Raw genomic sequence first — 15,629 nt, 5'->3', positions numbered from 1 at the left:
AAACCAGTGCACTTGGAAACATCGGCAGAAATCTTAAAATTCGTTGACAAAACCGTAAAAGAGAATGCACACTTGACACAGAATTTTACTGCTTTAGAGTTAAAAAAATGCCTAACAGGTTTTAAGAGAAGTCGAGCTCCGGGTTTAGACGGGCTTCCTGCAGAATTCTATCTGACCTATTGGGACCTTTTATCATCAGACATTTTAGATGTTTTTAAAGATTTTGAAAAACTCGACCGACTGCCTGACAGTTTTAGAGTGGGAATAGTGACTCTACTTTATAAAAAAAAATGATAAGACTGAACTAAAGAATTGGAGGCCCATCACACTTTTAAACTTTGACTGTAAACTTTTTAGCAAGGTTTTAGCGACACGGATGTCCTCTGTTTTAGAGGAGGTAATTCACCCAGACCAAACTTGTGCCATCTCAGGGAGACAACTCACCGACAGCCTCGTACTGATTCGAGACATCATTGATTACGCTAGAGACAGAAACACCCGGCTTGTCATCTTAAATTTAGACTTTGAAAAAGCATTTGATCGGGTCTCGCATCAATATCTCTTTCAGGTGTTGCAGCCATCGAAAAGGGCCCGATTGTTCCTACTTGGTGAGCTTTGCTTGGTTGAGACGCTTGCCCCCCCCCCCCCCCCCCCCCCCCCCCCCCCTGCTCCTCGGCTGACCAAGTAGAAACAATCTATTCGATGGCTGCCTTGTCTTTTACTCTGTGCAAAAGACAAGGCAGCCACAAACACCACGGGAACACCGTATTGAGGCTTTGTTCTGACCACTCATTCGGTGTCGCGTTTCTTTCAAGCAATTCTCCCGGTTAGCCCGCACTCGGCTCGCTCCCAGAGCCGTGTTAAAGTCCACTTCGCATTCACTCTCTTTTCTCAGCAGATTAAAAGAAAGTTTCATCTTGGGCTCCCTGAAACTTCCATCCTGCACCGCTGTTTGCTTTTTCACAAGAGCAGAGGAGAGCGCACCGTTCCCAGCGGCACTGCAGTACCGGGTCGAGGCTTGGAGTGAACGGAGCAAGCTTCTTTTTCAACTCCTATTCTTAAAAATCCATTTAATATGTTGTCCTCGTATAGAGGACATATTAAACTGATAAGAACAGATACTACACTTGATCTTAGCCAAAAGGCCGAGAAGCGATAACTGTCCACTGTTTCAGGTCCGAGGGCCCTTGCTGGCACAATGCGCACTTGTAGCAATGTTCTTTTTATGGCCATAGGTGGCCAGAGTGTCACGTTGCACCTCCGCCCACCCGCTGCACTGAGCACTCTTCAGCCCTTTTAAATGGTATAACTTTGCACTCCCGCATGCTCCAGCAAGCACCATTCAAGCAACAACTTTGCACTCCAGCTTCGAACATCGGCACAGTCGCAACAAGTAAGGCGACTCTACTCAGAGAAGTCACTCTGCAAAGTAGCAAGATTTCTTTTGCACAGACAGAAAGGGCTTCACCCGCAAAGGTAAAGCCTGCCAATAATAGAAACAACTCATTAGTGCTGCTCTCCACGGAGGTCTTTAGTAAAAGGCGAAAGACTTGTATGTTATGAAGAGAAACCAGAGTACAATTATCCGTCACTGCGGGAGCAGGGCATCAGGCTAGTTGGTATAGTCACCTTCCCCATGGTGAGCTTTGCTTGGTTGAGACGCTTGCCCCCCCCCCCTTGCTCCTCGGCTGACCAAGTAGGAACAATCGGGCCCTATTCGATGGCTGCCTTTTCTTTTACTCTATGCAAAAGACAAGGCAGCAACAAAAACACCACGAGAATCCCGTATTGAGGCTTTGTTCTGACCGCTCATTCGGTGTCGCGTTTCTTTCAAGCAATTCTCCCGGTTAGCCCACACTCGGCTCGCTCCCATAGCCGTGTTAAAGTCTACTTCGCATTCACTCTCTTTTCTCAGCAGACTCTTGGGATTTTATCTATAAAATGAATTCCTTCACTCAAACTATGTGAAAACTGCTTTGTCCTTAATATTTACCATGTCTAGAAAGATTTAAACAAAAAAAACAACGTTGTACTTTGCAGTAAAAGAAAGAGCAAATCTAAAGTTTCAGGAATCCGAGAATAAGCTTACTTTCATGAGTTCTTCACGATTTCGGATTTTGCTATAAAATGAATTCCTTCACTCAAACTAAATTAAAACTGCTAAACCGCTAATCTGTTATATGTAAGGCAGATGTCAAATTCACTGAAATAGGATCAAAGGGTATTCGGCCAATCGAGCTGTAGCAGCTTCGGTAAAAGAGTATAAGTTGAAGAGTTTGTGAATAAAGGTGTGCGCACACATAGTGTGCTGTACGAAAATAGGCAGGGAGCAATGCCGGCTGGGGTATATGTTCTTGTATGTTGTCTGCCTGTTTGATTTGAATGTGTTGTGTAAGTGTCCTCTTGAATGTTACATGTTTGGGCTTTGACACGCTTCACTGTGGTTGTTAACTGTGTGGTGTGTCCTGAAATGTTATATGTTTGGGCTGTGTGACATGCTTAATGCTTGTCAGTAGCTACCCACTTATTCATATATACCAACTGACAACATAAGAAGTCCTTGTAGAAGTATCCTTATTGATAATAGATCACTAATTCATAGTGATAGAACAGTAGATGAACAGGTGCTTGCACATGTCTCACGAAAATAAAATGGGTGTATGATTGCTGACGGCAGAGCAATACTGCCAAACTTATAAGTTCTTGTGGCAAACTTGATTCAGTGTCTTGACGTGTATACGCTGTTTCGCTGACTTGATTGTCACAAGAAACAAAGTGTGTTTGATAAGATCCGACCATTTTATTACAGGAGGATCAGTATGTATGGATTCTGATGTGACTGATAAACCCATTCGTATCTTAAGCATAATCTAATACGTGAGACAACGCCCTGGCACACGATAAAAAAAAAAAAAGAGAGAGAGCGGTTTTGTGTCCCCACAGTCCATAACGTAGAAAAGAGAGAAAAAAGCCTTTCTGATTTGGTGTGTGTGCTCATAGTGCAGAGTGTAGAGAAAAGAAAGCCGTTTTGGTGTCACGGGTGTTGTGACTTACACACACACATTTCTAAATTGAGAAAGGAAATTATTTTAGAGGAAGCACTAGAGTTTAGATCCCACATTTGTTGATAGGCATTCATTTATTTCTTCACTTCTGATGAAGTTTCAACAATAAACAACAAACTTTGTATTATGAGAAAGAACCAGACTCATTCTTCAGGAATCCGAAAATAAGCTCTATTTTATGAGTTATGCACGAATTCGGATTCTCCTATAAAACGAATTCATTAACTCAAACCAAGTTAAGACTGCTTTGTGAGAAAGATGAGAAAGAACTTCTTCAGCAATAAGCATCTCTCGACATATGACGAAATACAGATTTTGCTATAAAATGAATTCCTTCTATCAGCCTGACTTAAAACTGTTTGTCCTCCTTATTTATCCACTTCAAATCAAGTTTCAACAATTAAAAAAAATTTGTAGTTTGAGAAAGAACAACTTAATCTTCAGCAATCAGTATAAAAAGAGGTGCAAATGCCAACCATACATACCTAAAAGGTGGAGCGGAAGTATTCAGCTGCAAGTAGGTGTGAATGTTCGACCATAATTTGTAAAAAGCGGGTAAGAAAAGGTTCGAATGCCCGACTATATATTAACAAAAGCGGGAGGAGAGGTCTTCGGATGAGAGTGGGTGAGAATTTCCAACCATAATCTATAAAATACGGTGAAAAAAAATATGTGAATGCCTCATAGAACACTAAAAGCGGAAGTGTTCGGCTGCAAGAAGGTGTGAATGTCCGACTATATTTGGTGAAAAGCAGGTGAAGCAAGGTCTGAATGCCCAACCTTACATCATCAAAAGCGAGATCAGAGGTGTTTGGCTGCAAGAAGGCCATAGTTTGCCAAAAGCGGGTAAGGTGCGAATGACCGACTAAATATCAACAAAAGTGGGGGCGGAGGTCTTCGGATGCAAGTGGGTGTGAATATCCCACCATACAAGTATGGTGGAGAGGAAGCTGTGAATGGCCGACCATAGTAAAAGGCGGGTGAGAGAAGGTGTGAATGTCAAACCATACATAATCAAAACAGGGAGCGGAGGTGTTCTGCTGTAAGAAGGTGTGAAAGTCCGACCATGGTTTGTAAAAAGCGGGTAAGAAAAGGTGCGAATGCCCGACAATGTATGATCAAAAGAGGGAGTGGAGGTTTTCGGCTGCAAGAAGGTCTGAATGTCCAACCATAATTTGTAAAAACCGGGGAAGAAAAGGCTCGAAAGCCCGACTATACACCATCAAAAGTGGGAGCGGAGGTGTTCAGCTGCAAGACGGTCTGAATGTCCATCAATAATTGCTAGAAAACATGAAAGAAAATTTTCGAATATCAAACTGCACATGATCTTAAGCAGGAGAGGAGGTGTTCAGCTGCAAGAAGGTGTGAATGTCTACCCATAATTACTGAAAAATGGGTAAGAAAAGGTGCGAATGCCTAACCATACATCATCAAAAGAGGGAGCGGAGGTGTTCCGCTGTAAGACGGTGTGAATGTCCGACCATAGATGGTAAAAAGCGGGTAAGAAAAGGTTAAATTACCAGACTGTACACAATCAAAAGAGGGAGCGGAGTTGTTCAGCAAAGAGAAGGTGTGAAAGTCCGACCTTGGTTTGTAAAAAGCGGGTAAGAAAAGGTTCGTATGCCCGAATATACACCATCAAAAGCGGAAGCGGAGGTGTTCGGCTGCAAGATATTGTGAACGTCCGACCAAAGTTTGTAAAAAGCAGTTAAGAAAAAGTTCGAATATCTAACCAAACATAAGAATGAGTCTTTTCCGCTTTAGAATGCCCGACTATAGACCATCAAATGCGGGAGCGGAAGTGTTCGGCTCTGAGTAGGTGTGAATGTCCGACCATAATTGCTGAAGAATGTGTTAGAAAAGGTAAGAATGCTGGACCATACATCATCAAAAGCGGTAGAGGTGGTGTTCGGCTGCAAAAAGGTGTGATTGTTCGACTAAAGTTTGTAAAAAGTGGGTAAGACAAGGTGCGAATGCCTGACAATGTATGATCAAAAGCGGGAGCGGAGGTGTTCAGCTGCAAGAAGGTCTACATGTCCATCAATAATTGCTAGAAAACATGAAAGAAACTTTTCGAAAATCAAACCGCACATGATCATAAGTGGGATAGGAGGTGTTCAGCTGCAAGGTGTGAATGTCCACCCATAATTCCTGAAAAATGGGCAAAAAAAAGGTGTGAATGCCCAACCATACATCATCAAAAGCAGGAGTGGAAGTGTTCGGCTACAAGAAGGTGTGAACGTCCAACCAAAATATGTAAAAAGAAGTTAAGAAAAGGTTCGAATATCCAACCAAACATAATCAAAAGCGGGAGCAGAGCTGTTCGACTGCAAGTAGGTGTGAATGTCAGATCATAATTTGCAAAAAGCTGATGAGAAAGGGTGAGAATGCCCGACTATACATCATCAAATGCGGGAGCGGAGTTGTTCGGCTGTGAGTAGGTGTGAATCTCCGACCATAATTGCTGAAAAATGTGTTAGAAAAGGTAAAAATGCCGGTCCATACATCATCAAAAGCGAGAGAGGTTGTGTTCGGCTGCAAGTAGGTGTGAATGTCCAGCCATAATTACTCACAAACGGGTAAGAAAAGGTAGTATTGCCAGACCATATATGATCAAAACAGGGAGCGGAGGAGGTTCAGCTGCAAGAAGGTTTGAATGTCAAACTAAAGTTCAAATATATTAACAAAAGCGGGAGGAGAGGTCTTCGGATGAAAGTGGTTGAAAATTTCCAACCATAATGTATAAAATGCGGTGAAAAAAAAGGTGTGATAGAACACTAAAAGGTGGAGCGGAAGTGTTCGGCTGCAAGAAGGTGTGAATGTCCGACTATATTTGGTGAAAAGCAGGTGAAGCAAGGTCTGAATGCCCAACCTTACATCATCAAAATTAAGATCAGAGTTGTTTGGCTGCAAGAAGGCCATAGTTTGCAAAATGCGGGTAAGGTGCGAATGTCCGACTAAATATCAACAAAATTTGGGGCGGAGGTTTTCGGATGCAAGTGGGTGTGAATATCCCACCATACAAGTATGGTGGAGAGGAAGCTGTGAATAGCCGACCATAGTTTGGAAAAAGCGGGTAAGAAAAGGTTTGAATGCCCGAACATACACCATCAATAGAGGGAGCGGAGGTGTTCCGCTGTACGAAGGTGTGAATGTCCGACCATACTTGGTAAAAAGCGGGTAAGAAAAGGTTAAAATTCCCGACTGTACACCATCAAAAGCGGAAGCGGAGGTGTTCGGCTGCAAGATATTGTGAACGTCCGACCAAAGTTTGTAAAAAGCAGTTAAGAAAAGGTTCGAATATCTAACCAAACATAATCAAAAGCGGGAGCAGAGCTGTTCGACTGGAAGTAGGTGTGAATGTCAGATCATAATTTGCAAAAAGCTGATGAGAAAGGGTGAGAATGCCCGACTATACACCATCAAATGCGGGAGCGGAGTTGTTCGGCTGTGAGTAGGTGTGAATCTCCAACCATAATTGCTGAAAAATGTGTTAAAAAAGGTAAAAATGCCGGTCCATACATCATCAAAATCGGGAGAGGTGGTGTTCAGCTGCAAGAAGGTCTACATGTCCATCAATAATTGCTAGAAAACATGAAAGAAAATTTTCGAAAATCAAACCACACATGATCATAAGTGGGAGAGGAGGTGTTCAGCTGCAAGAAGGTGTGAATGTCCACCCATAATACCTGAAAAATGGGTAAAAAAAAGGTGCGAATGCCCAACCATACATCATCAAAAGAAGGAGTGCATGTGTTCGGCTACAAGAAGGTGTGAACGTCCAACCAAAGTTTGTAAAAAGCAGTTAAGAAAAGGTTCGAATATCCAACCATACATAATCAAAATCGGGAGCAGAGCTGTTCGACTGCAAGTAGGTGTGAATGTCAGATCATAATTTGCAAAAAGCTGATGAGAAAGGGTGAGAATGCCCGACTATACATCATCAAATGCGGGAGCGGAGTTGTTCGGCTGTGAGTAGGTGTGAATCTCCGACCATAATTGCTGAAAAATGTGTTAGAAAAGGTAAAAATGCCGGTCCATACATCATCAAAAGCGAGAGAGGTTGTGTTCGGCTGCAAGTAGGTGTGAATGTCCAGCCATAATTACTCACAAACGGGTAAGAAAAGGTAGTATTGCCAGACCATATATGATCAAAACCGGGAGCGGAGGAGGTTCAGCTGCAAGAAGGTTTGAATGTCAAACTAAAGTTCAAATATATTAACAAAAGCGGGAGGAGAGGTCTTCGGATGAAAGTGGTTGAAAATTTCCAACCATAATGTATAAAATGCGGTGAAAAAAAAGGTGTGATAGAACACTAAAAGGTGGAGCGGAAGTGTTCGGCTGCAAGAAGGTGTGAATGTCCGACTATATTTGGTGAAAAGCAGGTGAAGCAAGGTCTGAATGCCCAACCTTACATCATCAAAATTAAGATCAGAGTTGTTTGGCTGCAAGAAGGCCATAGTTTGCAAAATGCGGGTAAGGTGCGAATGTCCGACTAAATATCAACAAAATTTGGGGCGGAGGTTTTCGGATGCAAGTGGGTGTGAATATCCCACCATACAAGTATGGTGGAGAGGAAGCTGTGAATAGCCGACCATAGTTTGGAAAAAGCGGGTAAGAAAAGGTTTGAATGCCCGAACATACACCATCAATAGAGGGAGCGGAGGTGTTCCGCTGTACGAAGGTGTGAATGTCCGACCATACTTGGTAAAAAGCGGGTAAGAAAAGGTTAAAATTCCCGACTGTACACCATCAAAAGCGGAAGCGGAGGTGTTCGGCTGCAAGATATTGTGAACGTCCGACCAAAGTTTGTAAAAAGCAGTTAAGAAAAGGTTCGAATATCTAACCAAACATAATCAAAAGCGGGAGCAGAGCTGTTCGACTGGAAGTAGGTGTGAATGTCAGATCATAATTTGCAAAAAGCTGATGAGAAAGGGTGAGAATGCCCGACTATACACCATCAAATGCGGGAGCGGAGTTGTTCGGCTGTGAGTAGGTGTGAATCTCCAACCATAATTGCTGAAAAATGTGTTAGAAAATGTAAAAATGCCGGTCCATACATCATCAAAATCGGGAGAGGTGGTGTTCAGCTGCAAGAAGGTCTACATGTCCATCAATAATTGCTAGAAAACATGAAAGAAAATTTTCGAAAATCAAACCACACATGATCATAAGTGGGAGAGGAGGTGTTCAGCTGCAAGAAGGTGTGAATGTCCACCCATAATACCTGAAAAATGGGTAAAAAAAAGGTGCGAATGCCCAACCATACATCATCAAAAGAAGGAGTGCATGTGTTCGGCTACAAGAAGGTGTGAACGTCCAACCAAAGTTTGTAAAAAGCAGTTAAGAAAAGGTTCGAATATCCAACCATACATAATCAAAATCGGGAGCAGAGCTGTTCGACTGCAAGTAGGTGTGAATGTCAGATCATAATTTGCAAAAAGCTGATGAGAAAGGGTGAGAATGCCCGACTATACATCATCAAATGCGGGAGCAGAGTTGTTCGGCTGTGAGTAGGTGTGAATCTCCGACCATAATTGCTGAAAAATGTGTTAGAAAAGGTAAAAATGCCGGTCCATACATCATCAAAAGCGAGAGAGGTTGTGTTCGGCTGCAAGTAGGTGTGAATGTCCAGCCATAATTACTCACAAACGGGTAAGAAAAGGTAGTATTGCCAGACCATATATGATCAAAACCGGGAGCGGAGGAGGTTCAGCTGCAAGAAGGTTTGAATGTCAAACTAAAGTTCAAATATATTAACAAAAGCGGGAGGAGAGGTCTTCGGATGAAAGTGGTTGAAAATTTCCAACCATAATGTATAAAATGCGGTGAAAAAAAAGGTGTGATAGAACACTAAAAGGTGGAGCGGAAGTGTTCGGCTGCAAGAAGGTGTGAATGTCCGACTATATTTGGTGAAAAGCAGGTGAAGCAAGGTCTGAATGCCCAACCTTACATCATCAAAATTAAGATCAGAGTTGTTTGGCTGCAAGAAGGCCATAGTTTGCAAAATGCGGGTAAGGTGCGAATGTCCGACTAAATATCAACAAAATTTGGGGCGGAGGTTTTCGGATGCAAGTGGGTGTGAATATCCCACCATACAAGTATGGTGGAGAGGAAGCTGTGAATAGCCGACCGTAGTTTGGAAAAAGCGGGTAAGAAAAGGTTTGAATGCCCGAACATACACCATCAATAGAGGGAGCGGAGGTGTTCCGCTGTACGAAGGTGTGAATTTCCGACCATACTTGGTAAAAAGCGGGTAAGAAAAGGTTAAAATTCCCGACTGTACACCATCAAAAGCGGAAGCGGAGGTGTTCGGCTGCAAGATATTGTGAACGTCCGACCAAAGTTTGTAAAAAGCAGTTAAGAAAAGGTTCGAATATCTAACCAAACATAATCAAAAGCGGGAGCAGAGCTGTTCGACTGGAAGTAGGTGTGAATGTCAGATCATAATTTGCAAAAAGCTGATGAGAAAGGGTGAGAATGCCCGACTATACACCATCAAATGCGGGAGCGGAGTTGTTCGGCTGTGAGTAGGTGTGAATCTCCAACCATAATTGCTGAAAAATGTGTTAGAAAATGTAAAAATGCCGGTCCATACATCATCAAAATCGGGAGAGGTGGTGTTCAGCTGCAAGAAGGTCTACATGTCCATCAATAATTGCTAGAAAACATGAAAGAAAATTTTCGAAAATCAAACCACACATGATCATAAGTGGGAGAGGAGGTGTTCAGCTGCAAGAAGGTGTGAATGTCCACCCATAATACCTGAAAAATGGGTAAAAAAAAGGTGCGAATGCCCAACCATACATCATCAAAAGAAGGAGTGCATGTGTTCGGCTACAAGAAGGTGTGAACGTCCAACCAAAGTTTGTAAAAAGCAGTTAAGAAAAGTTTCGAATATCCAACCATACATAATCAAAATCGGGAGCAGAGCTGTTCGACTGCAAGTAGGTGTGAATGTCAGATCATAATTTGCAAAAAGCTGATGAGAAAGGGTGAGAATGCCCGACTATACACCATCAAATGCGGGAGCGGAGTTGTTCGGCTGTGAGTAGGTGTGAATCTCCAACCATAATTGCTGAAAAATGTGTTAGAAAAGGTAAGAATGCCGGTCCATACATCATCAAAAGCGAGAGAGGTTGTGTTCGGCTGCAAGTAGGTGTGAATGTCCAGCCATAATTACTCACAAACGGGTAAGAAAAGGTAGTATTGCCAGACCATATATGATCAAAACAGGGAGCGGAGGTGGTTCAGCTGCAAGAAGGTTTGAATGTCCGACTAAAGTTCAAATATATTAACAAAAGCGGGAGGAGAGGTCTTCGGATGAGAGTGGTTGAAAATTTCCAACCATAATGTATAAAATGCGGTGAAAAAAAGGTGTGATAGAACACTAAAAGGTGGAGAGGAAGTGTTCGGCTGCAAGAAGGTGTGAATGTCCGACTATATTTGGTGAAAAGCAGGTGAAGCAAGGTCTGAATGCCCAACCTTACATCATCAAAAGCGAGATCAGAGGTGTTTGGCTGCAAGAAGGCCATAGTTTGCCAAAAGCGGGTAAGGTGCGAATGTCCGACTAAATATCAACAAAATTTGGGCCGGAGGTCTTCGGATGCAAGTGGGTGTGAATGTCCGACTATATTTGGTGAAAAGCAGGTGAAGCAAGGTCTGAATGCCCAACCTTACATCATCAAAAGCGAGATCAGAGGTGTTTGGCTGCAAGAAGGCCATAGTTTCCCAAAAGCGGGTAAGGTGCGAATGACCGACTAAATATCAACAAAAGTGGGGGCGGAGGTCTTCGGATGCAAGTGGGTGTGAATATCCCACCATACAAGTATGGTGGAGAGGAAGCTGTGAATGGCCGACCATAGTAAAAGGCGGGTGAGAGAAGGTGCGAATGTCAAACCATACATAATCAAAACAGGGAGCGGAGGTGTTCTGCTGTAAGAAGGTGTGAATGTCCAACCATAGTTGGTAAAAAGCGGGTAAGAAAAGGTTAAAATACCCGACTGTACACAATCAATAGCGGGAGCGGAGTTGTTCGGCTACTAAAAGGTGTGAAAGTCCGACCATGGTTTGTAAAAAGCGGGTAAGAAAAGGTGCGAATGTCCGACAATGTATGATCAAAAGAGAGAGCGGAGGTTTTCGGATACACGAAGGTTTGAATATCCTACCATATTTTGTAAATAGCGGGTAATAAAAGGTTCGAATGCCCGACTATACACCATAAAAAGCGGGAGCGGAGGTGTTCCGCTGTAAGACGGTGTGAATGTCCAACCATAGTTGGTAAAAAGCGGGTAAGAAAAGTTAAAATACCCGACTGTACACAATCAATAGCGGGAGCGGAGTTGTTCGGCTACAAGAAGGTGTGAAAGTCCGACCATGGTTTGTAAAAAGCGGGTAAGAAAAGGTTTGAATGCCCGAACATACACCATCAAAAGAGGGAGCGGAGGTGTTCCGCTGTACGAAGGTGTGAATGTCTGACCATACTTGGTAAAAAGCGGGTAAGAAAAGGTTAAAATACCCGACTGTACACAATCAAAAGAGGGAGCGGATGTGTTCGGCTACAAGAAGGTGTGACAGTCCGACCATGGTTTGTAAAAAGCGGGTAAGAAAAGGTGCGAATGTCCGACAATGTATGATCAAAAGAGAGAGCGGAGTTTTCGGATACACGAAGGTTTGAATGTCGTACCATAGTTTGTAAATAGCGGGTAAGAAAAGGTTCGAATGCCCGACTATACACCATAAAAAGCGGGAGTGGAGGTGTTCCGCTGTAAGACGGTGTGAATGTCCGACCATAGTTGGTAAAAAGCGGGTAAGAAAAGATTAAATTACCCGACTGTACACAATCAATAGCGGGAGCGGAGTTGTTCGGCTACAAGAAGGTGTGAAAGTCCGACCATGGTTTGTAAAAAGCAGTTAAGAAAAGGTTCGAATATCCAAACCAAACATAATCAAAAGCGGTAGCAGAGCAGTTCGACTGCAAGTAGGTGTGAATGTCCAGCCATAATTACTCACAAACGGGGGAAGTAAAGGTAGTATTGCCAGACCATACTTGATCAAAACAGGGAGCGGAGGTTCAGCTGCAAGGTGTGAATGTCTGACTATAGTTTGTAAAAAGCGGGTAAGACAAGGTGCGAATGCCCAACAATGTATGATCAAAAGAGAGAGCGGAGGTGTTCGGCTGCAAGGTCTGAATGTCCAACCATAATTTGTAAAAACCGGGTAAGAAAAGGCTCGAAAGCCCGACTATCCATCATCAAAAGCGGGAGCGGAGGTGTTCAGCTGCAAGAAGGTGTGAATGTTCGACTAAAGTTTGTAAAAAGCTGGTAAGACAAGGAGCGATGTCCCGACATTGTATGATCAAAAGCGGGAGCGGAGGTGTCCAGCTGTGAGTAGGTGTGATTGTCCGACCATAATTGCTGAAAAATGTGTTAGAAAAGGTAAGAATACTGGACCATACATCATCAAAAGCGGGAGAGGTGGTGTTCGGCTGCAAGAAGGTGTGAAAGTCCGACAATGGTTTGTAAAAAGCGGGTAATAAAAGGTTCGAATGCCCGAATATACATCATCAAAAGCGGAAGCGGAGGTGTTCGGATGCAAGAAGGTGTGAACGTCCAACCAAAGTTTGTAAAAAGCAGTGAAAAGCGAGAAAAAGCATTTCGTGAGTTCCGCATGATTTGGGATTTTGCTTATAAAATGCATTACTTCACTCAAACTATGTTAAAACTGATTTGTCCTTCATATTTACCATGTCTAGACATATTTAAACAAAAAAACAACGTTGTACTTTGCAGTAAAAGAAAGAGCAAATCTTAAGTTTCAGGAATCCGAGTATAAGCCTGCTTTCATGAGTTCTGCACGATTTCGGATTTTGCTATAAAATGAATTGCTTTGCTCAAACCAAGTTAAAACTGCTTTGTCCTTCCATATTCATCAATGTCTAGATCGACTTCAACAAAGAAAAACATTGGACTTTGCAGTAGAAGAAGTTGAAATCCATCTACACATTGATAAATATGAAGGACAAAGCAGTTCCCACTTGCCCATAAGAAAATAAGCTTATTCTCGGATTCCTGATCCTTCAGTGTTGCTCTTTCTTCTACTGCAAAATACAATGTTGTTCTTTGTTGAAGTCGATCTAGACATTGATAAATATGAAGGAAAAAGCTGTTTTAACTTGGTTTGAGTGAATGAATTCATTTTATACATAAAATCCGAAATCGTGCAGAACTCATGAAAATAAGCTTATTCTCGGATTCCTAAAACTTTTGATTGGCTCTTTCTTTTACTGCAAAGTACAACGTTGTTTTTTGTTTAAATCTATCGAGACATTGATAAATATGAAGGTAAAAGCCGTTTTAACATAGTTTGAGTGAAGGAATTGATTTTATAGATAAAATCCCAAATCATGCAGAACTCCTCAAAAGGGGCGTATGGCTTAATCACAAGTGTGGTTCTTTCTCATTCAGGGTAGTATGAGGAAGTTTATGCTTGAAATATATGTAGAAATGGGTACATATGAAGGACAAAGCAGTGTTAACTTAGTTTGAGTGAAGGAATTCATTTTATACATAAAATCCCAAATCATGCAGAACGTATGAAAAGAAGCTTATTCTCGGATTCCTGATCCTTCAGTTTTGCTCTTTCTTCTACTGCAAAATACAATGTTGTTCTTTGTTGAAGTCGATCTAGACATTGATAAATATGAAGGAAAAAGCAGTTTTAACTTGGTTTGAGTGAATGAATTCATTTTATACATAAAATCCGAAATCGTGCAGAACTCATGAAAATAAGCTTATTCTCGGATTCCTAAAACTTTTGATTTGCTCTTTCTTTTATTGCAAAGTACAACGTTGTTTTTTTGTTTAAATCTATCGAGACATTGATAAATATGAAGGTAAAAGCCGTTTTAACATAGTTTGAGTGAAGGAATTAATTTTATAGATAAAATCCCAAATCATGCAGAACTCCTCAAAAGGGAGGTATGGCTTAATCACAAGTGTGGCTCTTTCTCATTCAGGGTAATATGAGGAAGTTTATGCTTGAAATATATGTAGAAATGGGTACATATGAAGGACAAAGCAGTGTTAACTTAGTTTGCGTGAAGAAATTCATTTTATACATAAAATCCGAAATCGTGCAGAACTCATGAAAATAAGCTTATTCTCGGATTCCTAAAACTTTTGATTTGCCCTTTCTTTTACTGCAAAGTACAACGTTGTTTTTTGTTGAAATCTATCTAGACATTGATAAATACCAGCCAAAACTCTGCTGCCGCTTTTGATAATTTATGGTTGGGCATTCTTACCTTTTCTTACCCGCTTTTTACAAATTATGATCTTACATTCACACCTACTTGCAGTCGAACACCTTCTCATCCACTTATGATCATGTGCGGTTGGGCTTTCGCACCTTTTCTTACCCATTTTTCAGTAATTATGGGTGGACATTCAGACCGTCTTGCAGCCGAAAACCTCCGCTCCTCTTTTGATCATACATTGTCGGGCATTCACACCTTGTCTTACCCGCTTTTTACAAACTTTAGTCGGACATTCAAACCTTCTTGCAGCTGAACCACCTCCGCTCCCTGTTTTGATCATATATGGTCTGGCAATAGTACCTTTTCTTACCCATTTGTGAGTAATTATGGCTGGACATTCACACCTTCTTGCAGCTGAACACCTCCTCTCCTGCTAATGATCATGTATGGTTTGATATTCGAAAATTTTCTTTCATGTTTTAAAGCAATTATTAATGGACATTCACACCTACTTGCAGCCGAACACCACCTCTCCCGCTTTTGATGATGTATGGACAGGCATTCTTACCTTTTCTAACACATTTTTCAGCAATTATGGTTGGAGAATCACACCTACTCACGGCCGAACAACTCCGCTACCGCATTTGATGGTGTATAGTCGGGCATTCTCACCCTTTCTCATCAGCTTTTTGCAAATTATTCTCTGACATTCACACCTACTTGCAGTCGAACACCTTCTCATCCGCTTTTGATTATGTTTGGTTAGATATTCGAACCTTTTCTTAACTGCTTTTTTACAAACTTTGGTCGGACGTTCACACCTTCTTGCAGCCGAACACCTACGCTTCCGGTTTTGATAGTGTATATTCGGGCATACGAACCTTTTCTTACCCGCTTTTTACAAACCATGGTCGGACTTTCACACCTTCTTGTAGCCGAACACATCCGCTCCCGCTATTGATTGTGTACAGTCGAGTATTTTAACCTTTTCTTACCCGCTTTTTACCAACTATTGTCGGACATTCACACCGTCTTAGAGCGGAACACCTCCTCTCCCGCTTATGATCATGTACGGTTTGATGTTCGAAAATTTACTTTCTTGTTTTAAAGCAATTATTGATGGACATTCAAACCTTCTTTTTGATGGTGTATAGTCGGGCTTTCGAGCCTTTTCTTCCCGGTTTTTACAAACCATGGTCGGACTTTCACACCTTCTTGTAGCCGAACAACTCCGCTCCCGCTATTGATTGTGTACAGTCGGGTATTTTAACCTTTTCTTACCCGCTTTTTACCAACTATGGTCGGAC

General features: G+C 42.0%; 2 non-coding genes across 2 annotated transcripts; both read right to left on the bottom strand.

The window, feature by feature from the left end:
• Positions 1-973: 973 nt before the first annotated feature.
• LOC140310434 (U2 spliceosomal RNA) lies at positions 974-1,157 on the bottom strand. The gene has a single exon (XR_011916506.1). It is a non-coding gene; the product is annotated as a U2 spliceosomal RNA (small nuclear RNA).
• A 308-nt stretch (positions 1,158-1,465) lies between these two features.
• LOC140310784 (U5 spliceosomal RNA) lies at positions 1,466-1,579 on the bottom strand. Its single transcript, XR_011916822.1, has one exon. It is a non-coding gene; the product is annotated as a U5 spliceosomal RNA (small nuclear RNA).
• Between the last annotated feature and the right edge of the window lie 14,050 nt (positions 1,580-15,629).

Source organism: Leuresthes tenuis, unplaced genomic scaffold (assembly GCF_036924035.1).
Source record: "Leuresthes tenuis unplaced genomic scaffold, fLeuTen1.0.hap1 SCAF_6, whole genome shotgun sequence".
NCBI lineage: Eukaryota > Metazoa > Chordata > Actinopteri > Atheriniformes > Atherinopsidae > Leuresthes > Leuresthes tenuis.
The sequence above is the reverse complement of the archived record's forward strand: the minus strand, read 5'-3'. Positions and strand labels throughout refer to the sequence as shown.